Source organism: Syngnathoides biaculeatus, chromosome 4, assembly GCF_019802595.1.
Source record: "Syngnathoides biaculeatus isolate LvHL_M chromosome 4, ASM1980259v1, whole genome shotgun sequence".
NCBI lineage: Eukaryota > Metazoa > Chordata > Actinopteri > Syngnathiformes > Syngnathidae > Syngnathoides > Syngnathoides biaculeatus.
The window spans coordinates 8,371,872-8,384,896 of record NC_084643.1 but is presented as its reverse complement, the minus strand read 5'-3'; the positions used below and the strand labels follow the sequence as shown (position 1 = coordinate 8,384,896).

Sequence of the window (13,025 nt, the reverse complement as noted above, 5' to 3'; positions counted from 1 at the left end):
CTATTGTCTGTCAGTAAAGTTTCTTTCGGCTTGTCCCGTTTGGGGTCGCCTCGGCGTGTCATCTCAGATGAACATTGATACCGTATTTGTTTGGCACAGTTTTTTTTGCCAGATGCCCTTCCCGACGCAACCCCAGTGAGATACAAACTCACGACCCCTCGTTTATCAAACCAATGGTCTAACCACTGAGCTTGAAAGTCTAAACAACCTTTCCCACAATATAAAGTCTGCGTTTCACCGACCAGAGTTGCCTTTTTCACATCCTTCATCGCCGCGAGGGCTGTCCTCAGTGCAGGCTTCCAGAAGACAATGCCATGAAACCCGCTATGGAGGGAAATGCAATCCAGGGCCTCGGGAAATATCTTTCCTTCCAGTTCCTCAAGTTTCTGACAACAAAGATTCATCACAGGATTGTCCGTGGCTACGCATCGGTCGCATGTGCACCATTGATCCGCTGGCTGGCCTAAACACACTCCAAAATCGATACGATGGATGAATGGTGTGTCCTGCGCATCGGCTCGAAATAGTCAAACTCCACGTTATTCCCGTCCGAAGAACCATCCGAAAATTCCAAGTTATTTACAACCACATGTTCAAATCTGTATGGAAGTATTCCTCCCGTCTTCCCGACCAACCGATACTGCTATTTCTTCATGAGATGAGGATAAATCCAAGAAATCAACGCTGGCCATGATTGTGTCACAACGTAGGCAAGCCTTTGTTGGCGCAGGTAATACGTCACATCCGCACACGTAGGTCATGTGACTCGGCAAAATGGCAGCGCCCTTGAAAATCCATAATTACCGATTTAAAAAAACAAAAACAAAAAATCTTCTCAAAACTGTCACGAACCTCCGGTACGGGGCTGGACCCAAATGTAGGACTCCGAGACATGAACATGATGTTAGGCGTGCTTTATTCAAGAAACAGGGTCATGCACGGTGTAAGCAGTCTGAGAAAGCAGAGGCACAAATCGCTAAGCAAGGGCAGGATCCAAAAAGCGAGGTCTGATGACTCGGAGACAAACTGGGAAACATGAACTACGACTTGAATTTGACTAATGAAACATAAACTAAGGACAAAACTGTGGTGGCACAGAAACGCTTTGACGAGGATAGCTCAACACTACACTATTCTCTGTGGTGGAGATTCCTACTGTCAGTGAATACAACTCACGAACTCAGGGCAATGAACTGGCAAATGCCAGTGACAAAAATTCCAACTTAAATGCCTGTCGAATTACATTCCCAATGAGAAACGGCAATGGCGTGGCCACGCCCCTCTTGGCCAGGTCCCGCTCATGACACAAAACACCATTAAATGATATCAGATTCACCTCAAATTTTCAAGGTACAGTACATATGACGTCACCCATCTGATACAAATTTTAATTCAATGACCGGACTTCCCCTTTAAATTGGCAAAGTTTTTCTCATATGTCGATGAGTATGCTAATAAAACTGCCAGGGCGCTGCATTCCTAAATTTAACATTTGATGTTCAGCTTGACGACAGAATCTCTCAAAATTCACATAATTTTTAAGAAATTGCTTTCGTACTATTCTGTGACCTAATTTACTTTTTGTGATAACAAATTTGTGGTTTTTCTTTAAATTTAGACCACAGTCAAAAATTAAACACACACACTGACTGACTGATTTAAAAACGTGCTTTTACAGGAGTTTCATCCATTTAAACCCACAAGAAGAACGACGTATGTCCGAAAGCAATGTTGGGAAGTTTAAAAAGTATTTCGCTGAATGATTTCCATGTACAAAGACACGTAGCATGCGCATTCATCATCGTATACGCGCACAACCCTTAACCTCTTGGAAAGATGCGAGACCTTCCACTGCACACCCAAACCCCGGACCTGCAGCGCTGAGCCTCGAGATTATTAAAGTGAGGAAAGGGTGGAACCTCCATGGAGGAGGACGAGGCGTGATGGCATCCTTCCTCGGAGGAAGCATATGGAGAGGAAGCCCCGCTTCTCCAGAGGCCTGAAGCAACACATTTGCAGGGGAAGTCCAATTAATGACGAGGAATGTAAACCGCGTCTTTGCGCTCGGATTCCCAAAGATTCTTCTGTGGGTGTCTTTTATTGCGGGAATGTGTTGGAACAACACGCGATTCCTTACGGGCGGGTTTCTTCTGGATGCGAAAAGGGCGACTCCTACTCATTCACGACAGTGCAAGGCGATGCTGGAAAGTTCTCTTCATCTGCCTGCCTGCAGTTCCAACCTGAAATTCTGGTGGTGATTTTCATTTGTGTTCAAGTGGCAATGCAGTGCTGGTTTTTTCATATCTTGTTTGTTCAGGCTGAGAGAGCATAATTAGTGTGCCCTTGAGGAAAAAAAAAAAACCACTTAACCTTACTTTAAGTGAAAAATGTCATGGATGTCGGACTCTTTTCTCGTTCGTCCACATAGTTGGTGTCACAAAACTGTAGAGCAGGGGTGTCAAACTCCTTTTTGTAGCGGGGCACGTTGTACTTGCGGTTTCCCTCAAAGGGCCGTTATGGGTGTGAAATAAAACTCTTTAACCGCCTCATCATATTTACACGTGAAATCGTTTTGATATCAGAAATCAAGGGTAATGTTTTTTTTCCCCAACTATTGCTGTTTGGTAACACAAAAATGCTTGTAATATCTCAACCTTATCATTTTTGATAGGACAATTTGAAATTTTGGTACAGATTTGAACAAAAAAGAAAAAATCATGGAAGTTGATACACATGATTTGCCTCTGCGGGCCACATAAAATCATGCGGCGGGCCCGATCTGTCTCCTAGGCCTTGAGTTTGACACTTGTGCTGTCAAGTAAAAGAACATTTCTGTGAATAGTTGTGGTGTATAATGCCTTTTTTCGCTTCATGTTCTGACTTCATTCTTGCAATCTTTAGACAGTAAAAATAGAAGCGTTTTAATGTTATCCATCCATCCATCCATTTTTCTTAGCCGCTTGTCCTCACAAGGGTCGCGGGGAGTGATGGAGCCTACCCCAGCTTTCAACGGGCAGGAGGCGAGGTACACCCTGAACTGGTTGCCAGCCAATCGCAGGCCACGTGGAGACAGTCGCACTCAATCACACCTAGTGGCAATTTAGAGTGTCCAATTAATGTTGCATGTTTTCGGGATGTGGGAGGAAACCGGAGTGCCCGGAGGAAACCCACGCAGGCACGGGGAGAATATGCAAACTCCGCACAGGGAGGGCCAAGATTGAACCCGGGTCCACAGAATTGTGAGGCGTATGTTCTCCAGCCGCCTTTGAATGTTATGTCTTTTCTTATTACGTTGATGCCATTTACCAAACAGATTGGGGAGGGGGAAGAAAATCCCACTCCACACCATGAAATAATTCCCTGGGATAGTCTTTCGGACAGGTGCAGCGTCCGCAGTGATGCGGACTTTGTATCGGTCTTTTGTGGTGAAGAGGGATCTAAGTCGAAGGGCGACTCTCTCAATTTACCAGTCGATCTACGTTCCTACCCTCACCTATGAGCAAGAGCTGTGGGTCGTGACCGAAAGAACAAGATCCCGGATACAAGCGGCCGAAATGAGTTTCCTCCGCAGGGTGTCCGGGCTCTCCCTTAGAGAACGGGTGAGAAGCTCGGTCATCCGGGAGGGGCTCAGCGTCGAGCCGCTGCTCCTCCGCATTGAGAGGAGCCAGAGGAGGTGGCTGGGGCATCTGATTCGGATGCCTTCCGGCCGACCCCGAGGACGACCCAGGACACGCTGGAGAGATTGTCTCTCCGCTGGCCTGGGAACGCCTTGGGATCTCTCCGGAAGAGCTGAAAGAAGTGGCTGGGGAGAGGGAAGTCTGGGTATCCCTCCTGAAGCTACTTCCCCCTGAACCTGACCCAGAAAAGTGGTAGATAATGGATGGATGGATGGATAGTCTTTCAAGGACAAGCAATAATCGGGCCTTATTTGGATTGTGAGGGAGGGAAAATGTGCAAATTTGTCCCAATGTTGGGTTTGTGTGCAGTTCGCTATATCGCTGGATTTTTCTTTCCAAGTCTACAGTGGTTTTATCTGCCATCCTTCCATTTTCTATCCTGCTTGTCTGCGTGAAGGTCGCACTGGTTGCCAGTCTACTACAGAGCATACGCTGCATACAGTGTAGACAACCATTCGCACCTATGGACAATTTAGAGCGTTCCAATAACCCAACTTTTCCCTCTCCTGTTTGGAAAGGTAAAAACAAAACAAAAAAACAAAGTACCTTTATTTGTTTGTTTCTTTATTTATTTTGCAGCACCCGTACGGGAATGCCTCGGCACGTGTGCGCTCATCAGCGTACGTCACGGTCTCGACCTGCAAAGGAAGAGCAGACGTGCTCTCGGTTTTGTCTCAAGGGGGGGGGTCATCGTCACATCAGAGAGGGTCATCCTGAACTCGAGTTTAAAGGAAGCACAAAGAGGATGTGTGTGCGCTTATAAAAACTCACATCCCTGGAGGGGGAAAAGGGGGGGGGGGACTTCCTGTGGAGCGCAGGAAACAAAATGGCGGAGGACGGAGGGCCGCGCTGGAACAATGCTGTGAAAATCAGCCTCCACCCAGGTTAGGGAGCGCGGGGTTTGTGAATCAGAGGCCAGAGAGGCGGAGGGGGGGCACGTCCCACATGGTGGGAGGCCTCTCATGGTCTTTTTCAGCATACGTACGCTCTGCTTAAATCATTACTGTGCCCGCATACGTACGAAAGTTGACTGAGTGTACAATAACTCCTCTGAGTTGAGGGGAATTTGAGGACTATAATAGTCTTCATTTCATATCTCATCTTATTATATGGATGTATAATGAGAAAAAGCTCGGCTTATTTAGCTTTTGGCAGAAATTTCAGGATGTACATTAACATGGAAACTTAATTGGACCTCGTTTCAACTTTTCAATGCACATATCCACCTGTTCAATGTTTAATTACTCTTTGCACATTTAGCCGTTCTCTATTCAGGAATGCAATGGAGCGCAAATTTACAAGGAAATTCTGAAGGATGGAAGGTTTTCTGCCTTTCTGTGACTCTTCGGGTCTCGCTCTGTATCTCAGCAGCAAGCTTCTGAGGAAACTGATGATCGCTCATGACGAAGAAGAATGTTTATATAGAGCTCGTGCACGTGACGTCACCATTTTCACGGCGCCATATTGCCGGTCAAACAGAGCTGCTCGACATTGCGGGAGACGTTGAACCCGAGCACAATATTTGCAATACCCGAGACCTGTTGTGCTGTTGGTTGTCACAACAGATGAGACAGACATTCAAATATTAGATATTCTATGAAATACCAACTGAACAGACCAGAAAAGATCGATGGATTTCGGCAATTCAACATGATGGATGGTGCCTAGCCAAAATACACACACGCCTGTGTATCGATCACTTCATTTCAGGTAGGAATTATTCTTCTCAATCTCAAAGTACAAAGAAGTATTTATAATGCCAAGTTTGCTAATTTGGGAACAATGCGTATTTTAAAAAAAAAACTGTCGCAGCGGTTTACGAAGGTTAAGTGTGGCCGCCATCGCTTCCGTGTACGTTCCGTGGAGACAACTCCGTCCTACTTTTTTTTCCCCTTCTAATCATAGTTAATGAATGCGAGTTTGTGTAAAACCAGGGGTCGTTTATTTAAATATTGGTATTTGTATTGAATACTAGTTTAAAAGATCGATGGATTCCGGCAAAGGTTAACGTGTATCTGAACACGCTTCCGCGTTCACTAGCCGTCAACCCGTCAATATGTGAGATGTATTCTTGATTGAGAACAGATCCCGCAACGACGTATTTGTATGTGTCCAGACTTTTCTACGCTTTCAAACTTTTCCATGTAAATCTTGACGACTTACTCACCAGATCCATGTGTAGATCCAGTTGTCCAAGACAAGCGAAAGCGGGTTAACAGTCCAATTTCTTATCGGCCAAAACATTGACGGCATTAAATACGGGTCCTCTATGCCGAGTTTATCTAATTTTTCCACGTACCTTCGTTTATTTTCACCTTCTAAATGTCTAACGGTATCGGACAAGATTCTGGGCGTCGTGCCATCAGACATATTTTCGCGTCGTCTCCAACCGACTTAGCATTGAACAATGCTTTGCTAGACCGGCAATATGGCGGCGTAAACAAAAGTCACGTGATTTTTTTTTTACGTCGGTGCACGAGCCTTATACAGATCTACGGGCCATTCATACTAGAAACACCTCTTCAGTGGCAACCAATCTGGAGTGGACCGCCGGTTTTCTTGTCCAGAACTCTAACAAGGTCAAGCAGTATATTAAAAAAAAAAAAAAAAAAAGAAGTTGATGGATGGATGAATGCTTTTCATTGGGGAGCTACAACGTGTAAGCCGTTTTCTGACGAACAAAAGACACCAAAAAAAGGGACAGTGAGTTGATGGCGTGAAGGCAAACACACTGAGAAAATATCACGTAAACTTCCTGGAACATTTCAATTGAAATGTTGCAGAATGATAATTTGCAAAGAATCGTAAAGACAAAAGTGATGACATTTATTGCGTCGCGAACATTGCCATAACCGTACAGTGCATAACCGGTAGCCTTTTGCAGCTGCTGCTTGTGCATATTTATAAAGAGAGCACGTAGAAAGAGGAAGTTTACAGCTCCGTCTTTGTTTTCAGGATGTTACGCAGGCTCTATATTTAGTCTTGTACAGATATAATAATCTGTGTCGCATCCCTTGAAGGTAAGCGACTGTCATTGTCACACGCTGTGGCTGCAGATATTCTGCATTAGCCGTGCTTTCAGTTTGATTGTGCACGTACGGCAATTTCGTCTTCATGCATTTTTGGGAATTTGGAAATATCTTTTAAAGTTGTTGCGCATAATTTGTAGCATTGTGTTGAAAAACAAGAACACTTTTGTTACGATGGGTTTGTTCACGAAAATCCCCGTTGTTATACAAGCTCTTGAAAAGTTCCCAATTTTTCCCCCCCTCAGTTTCAAACGCTGCGGCATATTTGTGGAGTTTCCCGTAAAAAAAAGTGTGCGAGTTTGGCATTTCTAGCAACATATCCACTCAATGTGATAATTATGAATCATAATGGAAAAATCACAACTTTTGGGAGTGAAATAGAGAAGTTGGAAAAGTGATATTGACTCATTAGGGCGAGACGGTGGAGCAGCTGGTAAAGCGTTGGCCTCACAGTTCTGAGGTCCCGGGTTCGATCCCAGACCCGCCTGTGTAGAGTTTGCATGTTCTCCCCATGCCTGCGTGGCTTTTCTCCGGGTGGGCACTCCGGTTTCCTCCCAAATCCCAAAAACATGCAACATCAATTGGACACTCTAAATTGCCCCTAGGTGTGATTGTGAGTGCAACTCTTTGTCTCCAAAGATTGGCTGGCGAGCAGTTCCGCCTCCTGCCCGTTAACAGCTGGGAAAGGCTCCAGCACTCCCCACAACCCTCGTGAGGATAAGCGGCAAAATGAAATGGATGTTGGGTTTATAAACCGGTGCCATTGACAATATGTGTAAAAGTTTGTGGGTGTGGCTTATATACCCCTGCCCTCATTAGACTGAATTTTATGATAGATATTTGATAATGGTTAGATCTGATGACATTTTAGCGGTAGAAGATGGATGGATGGATGAAGAAAAAAATGAATGCCTACTTATTGGGACACTGTGTAGAGTTACAAGGCTTCTTTTCAACTTTTACAGCGACGCGTTGAGGGGAATTTCGGACAACAGAGATGCGGTATGTAGGCCGGCAATTTTGAAAGCAAACTTGTTACATAATTTAGCACTCAGTGCGACTCCGCCAGAGATTTCATGCGCTTCCCCAGTCCACCCACCTACGTTCAACTGACAAAAATCGGAAAAAAAAAAAAAAAAAACCCTATGCAAAACGGAATACAACAAAAGAGGGAGGGAGGTCACACACTCTAAACATGTGACCCATCACGAGAGACAGGAGAACTTTGCAGTGGGTGCGTCCTTAAAAGTGAGAACATTTTAGTATTTTCAATTTTCTTCATAAAGAATGCCATGACTAGTCGTTTTCTTCATGGTGCTACAAAAAAGATGGGGGGAAAAATCTGGATCTGATATTCTTTTTTGGGTGGGGGGAGTGTTCTAATGAAGCACCAAGAATGTTATCTTCATGCTGCTGAGTCAGACGGGGATACATTTTCGTAGGAAGTAAGAAAAAGGTCCCACGTTTGGTTCTTATCTCTGCATAAATCCTCACACCAGACTCAAAAGTCTCCTGTTTTTCTGCCAGGTTTTTTCTGCACATTCGGATGTGCAGGCGGCGCGTTGAGCCTGTGTTTCGCTCGTCAGCCTCAGAGTTCTGAGTTTCTGGGTTCGAAATATATCACGTTGGCGAAAATGACCCAGGGTGCATTTACGCTCCACTTGGTTTTTTTTATTGCAGTTCAAGTAAATTATAATTAGAATTTATTCATTCTAAATGATATTTAGAAAGGAACTGCAATTTTATCTATCCATCCATTTTCTTAGCCGCTTATCCTCACAAGGGTCGCGGGAGTGCTGCAGCCTATCCTAGCTGTCCACGGGCAGGAGGCGGGGTACACCCTGAACTGGTCGCCAGCCAATCGCAGGACACACGGAGACAAAGAGTCGCACTTACAATCACACCTAGGGGCAATTTAGAGCGTCCAATTAATGTTGCATGTTTTTGGGATGTGGGAGAAAACCGGAGTGCCCACCCGGAGAAAACCCACGCAGGTACGGGGAAAACATGCAAACACCACACAGACGGGGCTGGGATTGAACCCGGTTCCTCAGAACTGGGAGGCCAACGCTTTACCAGCTGCTCCACCGTGCCGCCACTGCAATTTTACTTCATTAAAATCACTTTTACAAAGACTTTTTTTGTATAAATTTTCCACAAATTTGTCTGTTTTTAAAACAATCAAATGTGGCCGTTGAGAGCAGAAAATTGCCCGCGTAGTCAATTTAATGTATTGTCTTTCCATTCCCCAACCACATATTTGTTTTCGCTGTAACTCGCAATGGAGGAGCGACAATTTAAAGAGCAGGCTCGAGGCGTACGCCGAGTCTCTGTTAAGTTTCTACCTGATTGCATTACGGAAGGAGGGGGGGGGGGGGGGGGACATGAGTGCTTTCCTTCCATTAATCTGCATTTGACTTGCATTAGCCCTCGTTGTACTTATAACATCCCAACTAATGTATGTTGATTCCAGGTCTACTTCATTAGTTGGCCGCGTCCTTTTTTGGAAAAACAGTCCTGCTTTTCGCTGTACTTTATAAACTCATAACGTGCGTCGCAGCAGCTCTTTCCATATTTCTAAATACGCGTGTTTAAGACAAAAAGCAGTATTAAGTACGCTGATTTAAAGGGAGGTATCACGTTTGGATGGCTCCAGAGCTGTTAAATGATGGCTCGACGTGGTTTCGAGTTCATTTGGTCGGCAAGCATCCACATCGTGGAATCTATAAATGTGGAAATGTGAGTGAAAGGTTACACCTTTTTGACAACCCCGAGTTTTGGTTTTGTTTTTAATTATTATTATGATTATACCTATGTATAATGTGCACTACTGACTTTGATGAGTTATTTTTGGGGAGTAAAAAAAAAATGCATGGAATACACAATGATGATATTTTGTTTTAATATGTCCATCCCTCCACCCATTTTCTTTGCCACTTATCCTCACGAGGGTCGCAGGGAGTGCTGGAGGCCTATCTCAGCTGTCAACGGGCAGGAGGCGGGGAACACCCTGAAACTAGTTGCCAGCCAATCGCAGGGCACATGGAGACAAACAGCCGCACTCATAATCACACCTATGGGCAATTTTGAGTGTCCAATTATTGCGTGTTTTTGGGACGTGGGAGGAAACCGGATTACCCGGAGAAAACCCACGCAGGCACGGGGAGAACATGCAAACTCTACACAGGCAAGGCCAGGATCAAACCCGGGTCTTCAGAACTGTGAAGCCGACACTTTACCAGCTGGTCCACCGTGCCGCCTGTTTTAATATGCTTTTGTTTTTATTTAGTTCCATAAATGATATAGATTTATAGAAAAAAAATGTGCATTTCAAATTCATCGTATTCATATTCTGTAAATAATGATATGAAAATTGCTTATTAGCTTCACCTCCAAAAAATAGATCATGGGCTCCTCCTTGTCCTCAGCAGTTGAGAAAATCATTCCTGCCGCCCATAGATGGGGAAATCTAGACTGCGATATTTGAATTCCTCTGTGATATTGCGATCCGCATTTTGGGTTTTGACTTTAAGGCTTCGTGTATGTGTTTGTGGGGGGTGTGTGTGCGTGGCATGGCGCACAGGAGGAATCGACACGTTTGCCTTGACACAAAAAAGAAAAGTGAGACTCTGAGGTTGTTCCCTCTTCAAACATTTTCTCTTCTCTCTTTCACCCACCCAACAGTTCTCGTGTCGGATTGGAGGATTCCGGGGTCGCCATGGAGACAGAGTCACCCACATGCCTCGTCATAAGGAGCCTCTTGTCCATGACAACACAGCTGTCTGCTTCGACCTTCATTTGATCTCATCCCCGAAACGCCCCCCGGAAGTTATACCTTCACTGCGCTTTACGCGGGTTGCTCCCCCTTTTCGGAGATCAGTTAAAATTCCCGTCATTGGACCAAATATGGACATTACCACCGCTACCGCTGCTGCCGTTGAGTCAGTCGGAGAAATCTTGTTCTTGTCAGCGTGGGGTGTGACGCAAGTGCTGGATATATATGGTGTACACAAACACCTCCAAATTGGAGTGTGCAAGGGAGAGGAAATTGCAGCGCCCACTCTCACTCGTTGGCTCCACCTTCAAATCACCTCTTGCGTTTCGTTCAATGAAGAGCCATCAAATTATTTCAGACTGCCGGTTGTCTCTCAGCTCAGTGCACAAGCCAAGGCATTTTCAGTCGGGCGCAGAAAGACAATGACTTCATTGTGCTTGCCAGGGGAGCTAACCACAAATTCATGAATTATAATTAACACGTTAATTTCCATGTTTTTTAGCATTATATGATAGCGTTAAGAACGTGGACTTTCATTCGACGTAATTACAGTACACGGTTTGGGTGAAAATGTTCAAATATTCGGTGTTTAAATCATTAGTTTTATGTGTCGGTTTTACAAAAAGCTTTGAATGGGAGTGACAAAACCACTTGAAGCAAGCATGCGGTGCCTCTAATTTGGAGAACCGTTCCACGGAGGGAGTGTGAATAGGAGCCAAGGAATAATTTTGAATGTGTTTTAATGAGTTTGAGGGTGGTTTCATAAGTCGTAGAAACGGGTGGGGGAGTGGGAGTATAATTTTAAAAATTGTATGTGGTCTATTTCTTTAGATTTTCACCTTTTGTGGCTGGGTCTGGAATGAATCCCCTGTGTTTACTACTGTAAAAACCCATAAAAAAATGATTGCTTATAAATTTGTGAGATAACAGGGGGCATTAGTTCTGAACCACGACATGGTGGGGGAACACTGACCTTGCATTCATCTTCTTTCTATATTCTATTTAGGATCGATGATGCGCTTACTTTGGGTACTGGCAGCCAATCAAAGAGCACATACCAAATTGTTTTTAATGGATAAATTAGAGCAGGGGTGTGCAACTCATTCTTGTAGTGGGCCCTTATGAAAAGAATTCATAATAATAATAATTCATCACCTCATCATAGTATTACACATACACAAGAAATAGAAAAGTAATTTTGAAAACATGTCAGGCATAGTAGTTTTATTTATTGTTCAAGTTACTGTAAAAATGTTTTGGTGACAAAATTTGCTTAAAATGTGAACCCAATTATTTTTTACCTGGGGAAGTTTGAATATTTGGTCCACGTTTGAGCAAGAATTGTGGATTTTGATGCACATGATTTGCTATCGCGGGCCACATAAAGTGATGTCGTGGGCCGAGTCTGGCCCCCTGGCCTTGAGTTTGGCACCTGTGATTAAGCGTATTCAATAAACTTAATTCATACATTATTTTTTTCTGAAAGACATGAATAATTTAGGTTATATGTTCCCTTTTTTTTGGGGGGGGGGGGTGGGCCTTGATCAGCTGACCCCAAAAATCTTCGCTCATGCCTGGCGCCTTCAATAGCGAAACGCCCCCGGCAACTATTTGCAGAAGTGCCGCACTGACTCACGCAATGCTGTCTCTTAAAAGCTAACGTTTAAATAAAAGCGCAAAGGGACTCATCAGTGTAAACATTTCTGGTGTCTCGAGGACTGACGGCAATTGCTCCATAGCTGGCCCGTTGTTTACTCGCATCCGTTACAACAACATGACGAACGTGGCATTTTTCACCTTCCAGAGTGCACTGCGGCTTGTTTGCGTTTGTTTGTGTTTGTAAGATCAACCTCCCAACAAAGCCTTGCTCTGCAGCTGTTGACCCCGTTTTCAAACCCACTGCAGAAGTCAATAAGAGTGTTTGTCAACATGGCCGTTTACATGATTCACCACAGTGAACATGTACACAGCACAGAGAGGGACGTCTCAGTCGTGTTGCAGCTGGTGTGAAGGAGTCGGGGGGGGGGGGGGGGGGCGTTTGCTGAAGAGCTTCAGCTGAGTCATGAACAACTTTAAGAGCGAGAGCACAGCGCCGCCACCTGGCCAAGTCTTTAAACATCAATACGTGGGTCATTCAGGAGGACATTTTCTGTATCCAGCCCCCCATCCCCCCCCCTTACCAAAATAAATAAATTATGATGACCAATCAGCATTTTATTATTCTGTCTTTGGATTTCTTGAAATGTTTTATTTGATCGCAGACACATTTAAAATAGTTTTTATGATCTGAAGTTTTTTTTTTTCCCCTAACACACATGTAATCCTTTCACTAAACCTTTCAAAACACCAAGAGAAGAAAATGTAAACTACATGTCTAAATGACAATATCAAGTGATGTCATTCATATTTTTACACATCATAAAAAATCTACATTTTCGTTTTATTAAATAATGTAGCAGAGTTTGGTCTGGAAAGTAAGCATTTTGCACAGGTTTATATATATACCGTAGTTATCATTTAAATAAATGTATACACCTTATTTAT

General features: G+C 44.1%; 1 long non-coding RNA gene across 2 annotated transcripts in view; it reads left to right on the top strand.

Moving 5' to 3' along the window:
* Window positions 1-10,889, top strand: part of LOC133500009 (uncharacterized) — a 45,610-nt gene extending 34,721 nt beyond the window's left edge. For both annotated transcript variants that reach the window (XR_009794819.1, XR_009794820.1), the window contains one exon: window positions 10,391-10,889. This is a non-coding gene — a long non-coding RNA (uncharacterized LOC133500009). The remainder of the gene's footprint in view (window positions 1-10,390) is intronic.
* Window positions 10,890-13,025: the final 2,136 nt, after the last annotated feature.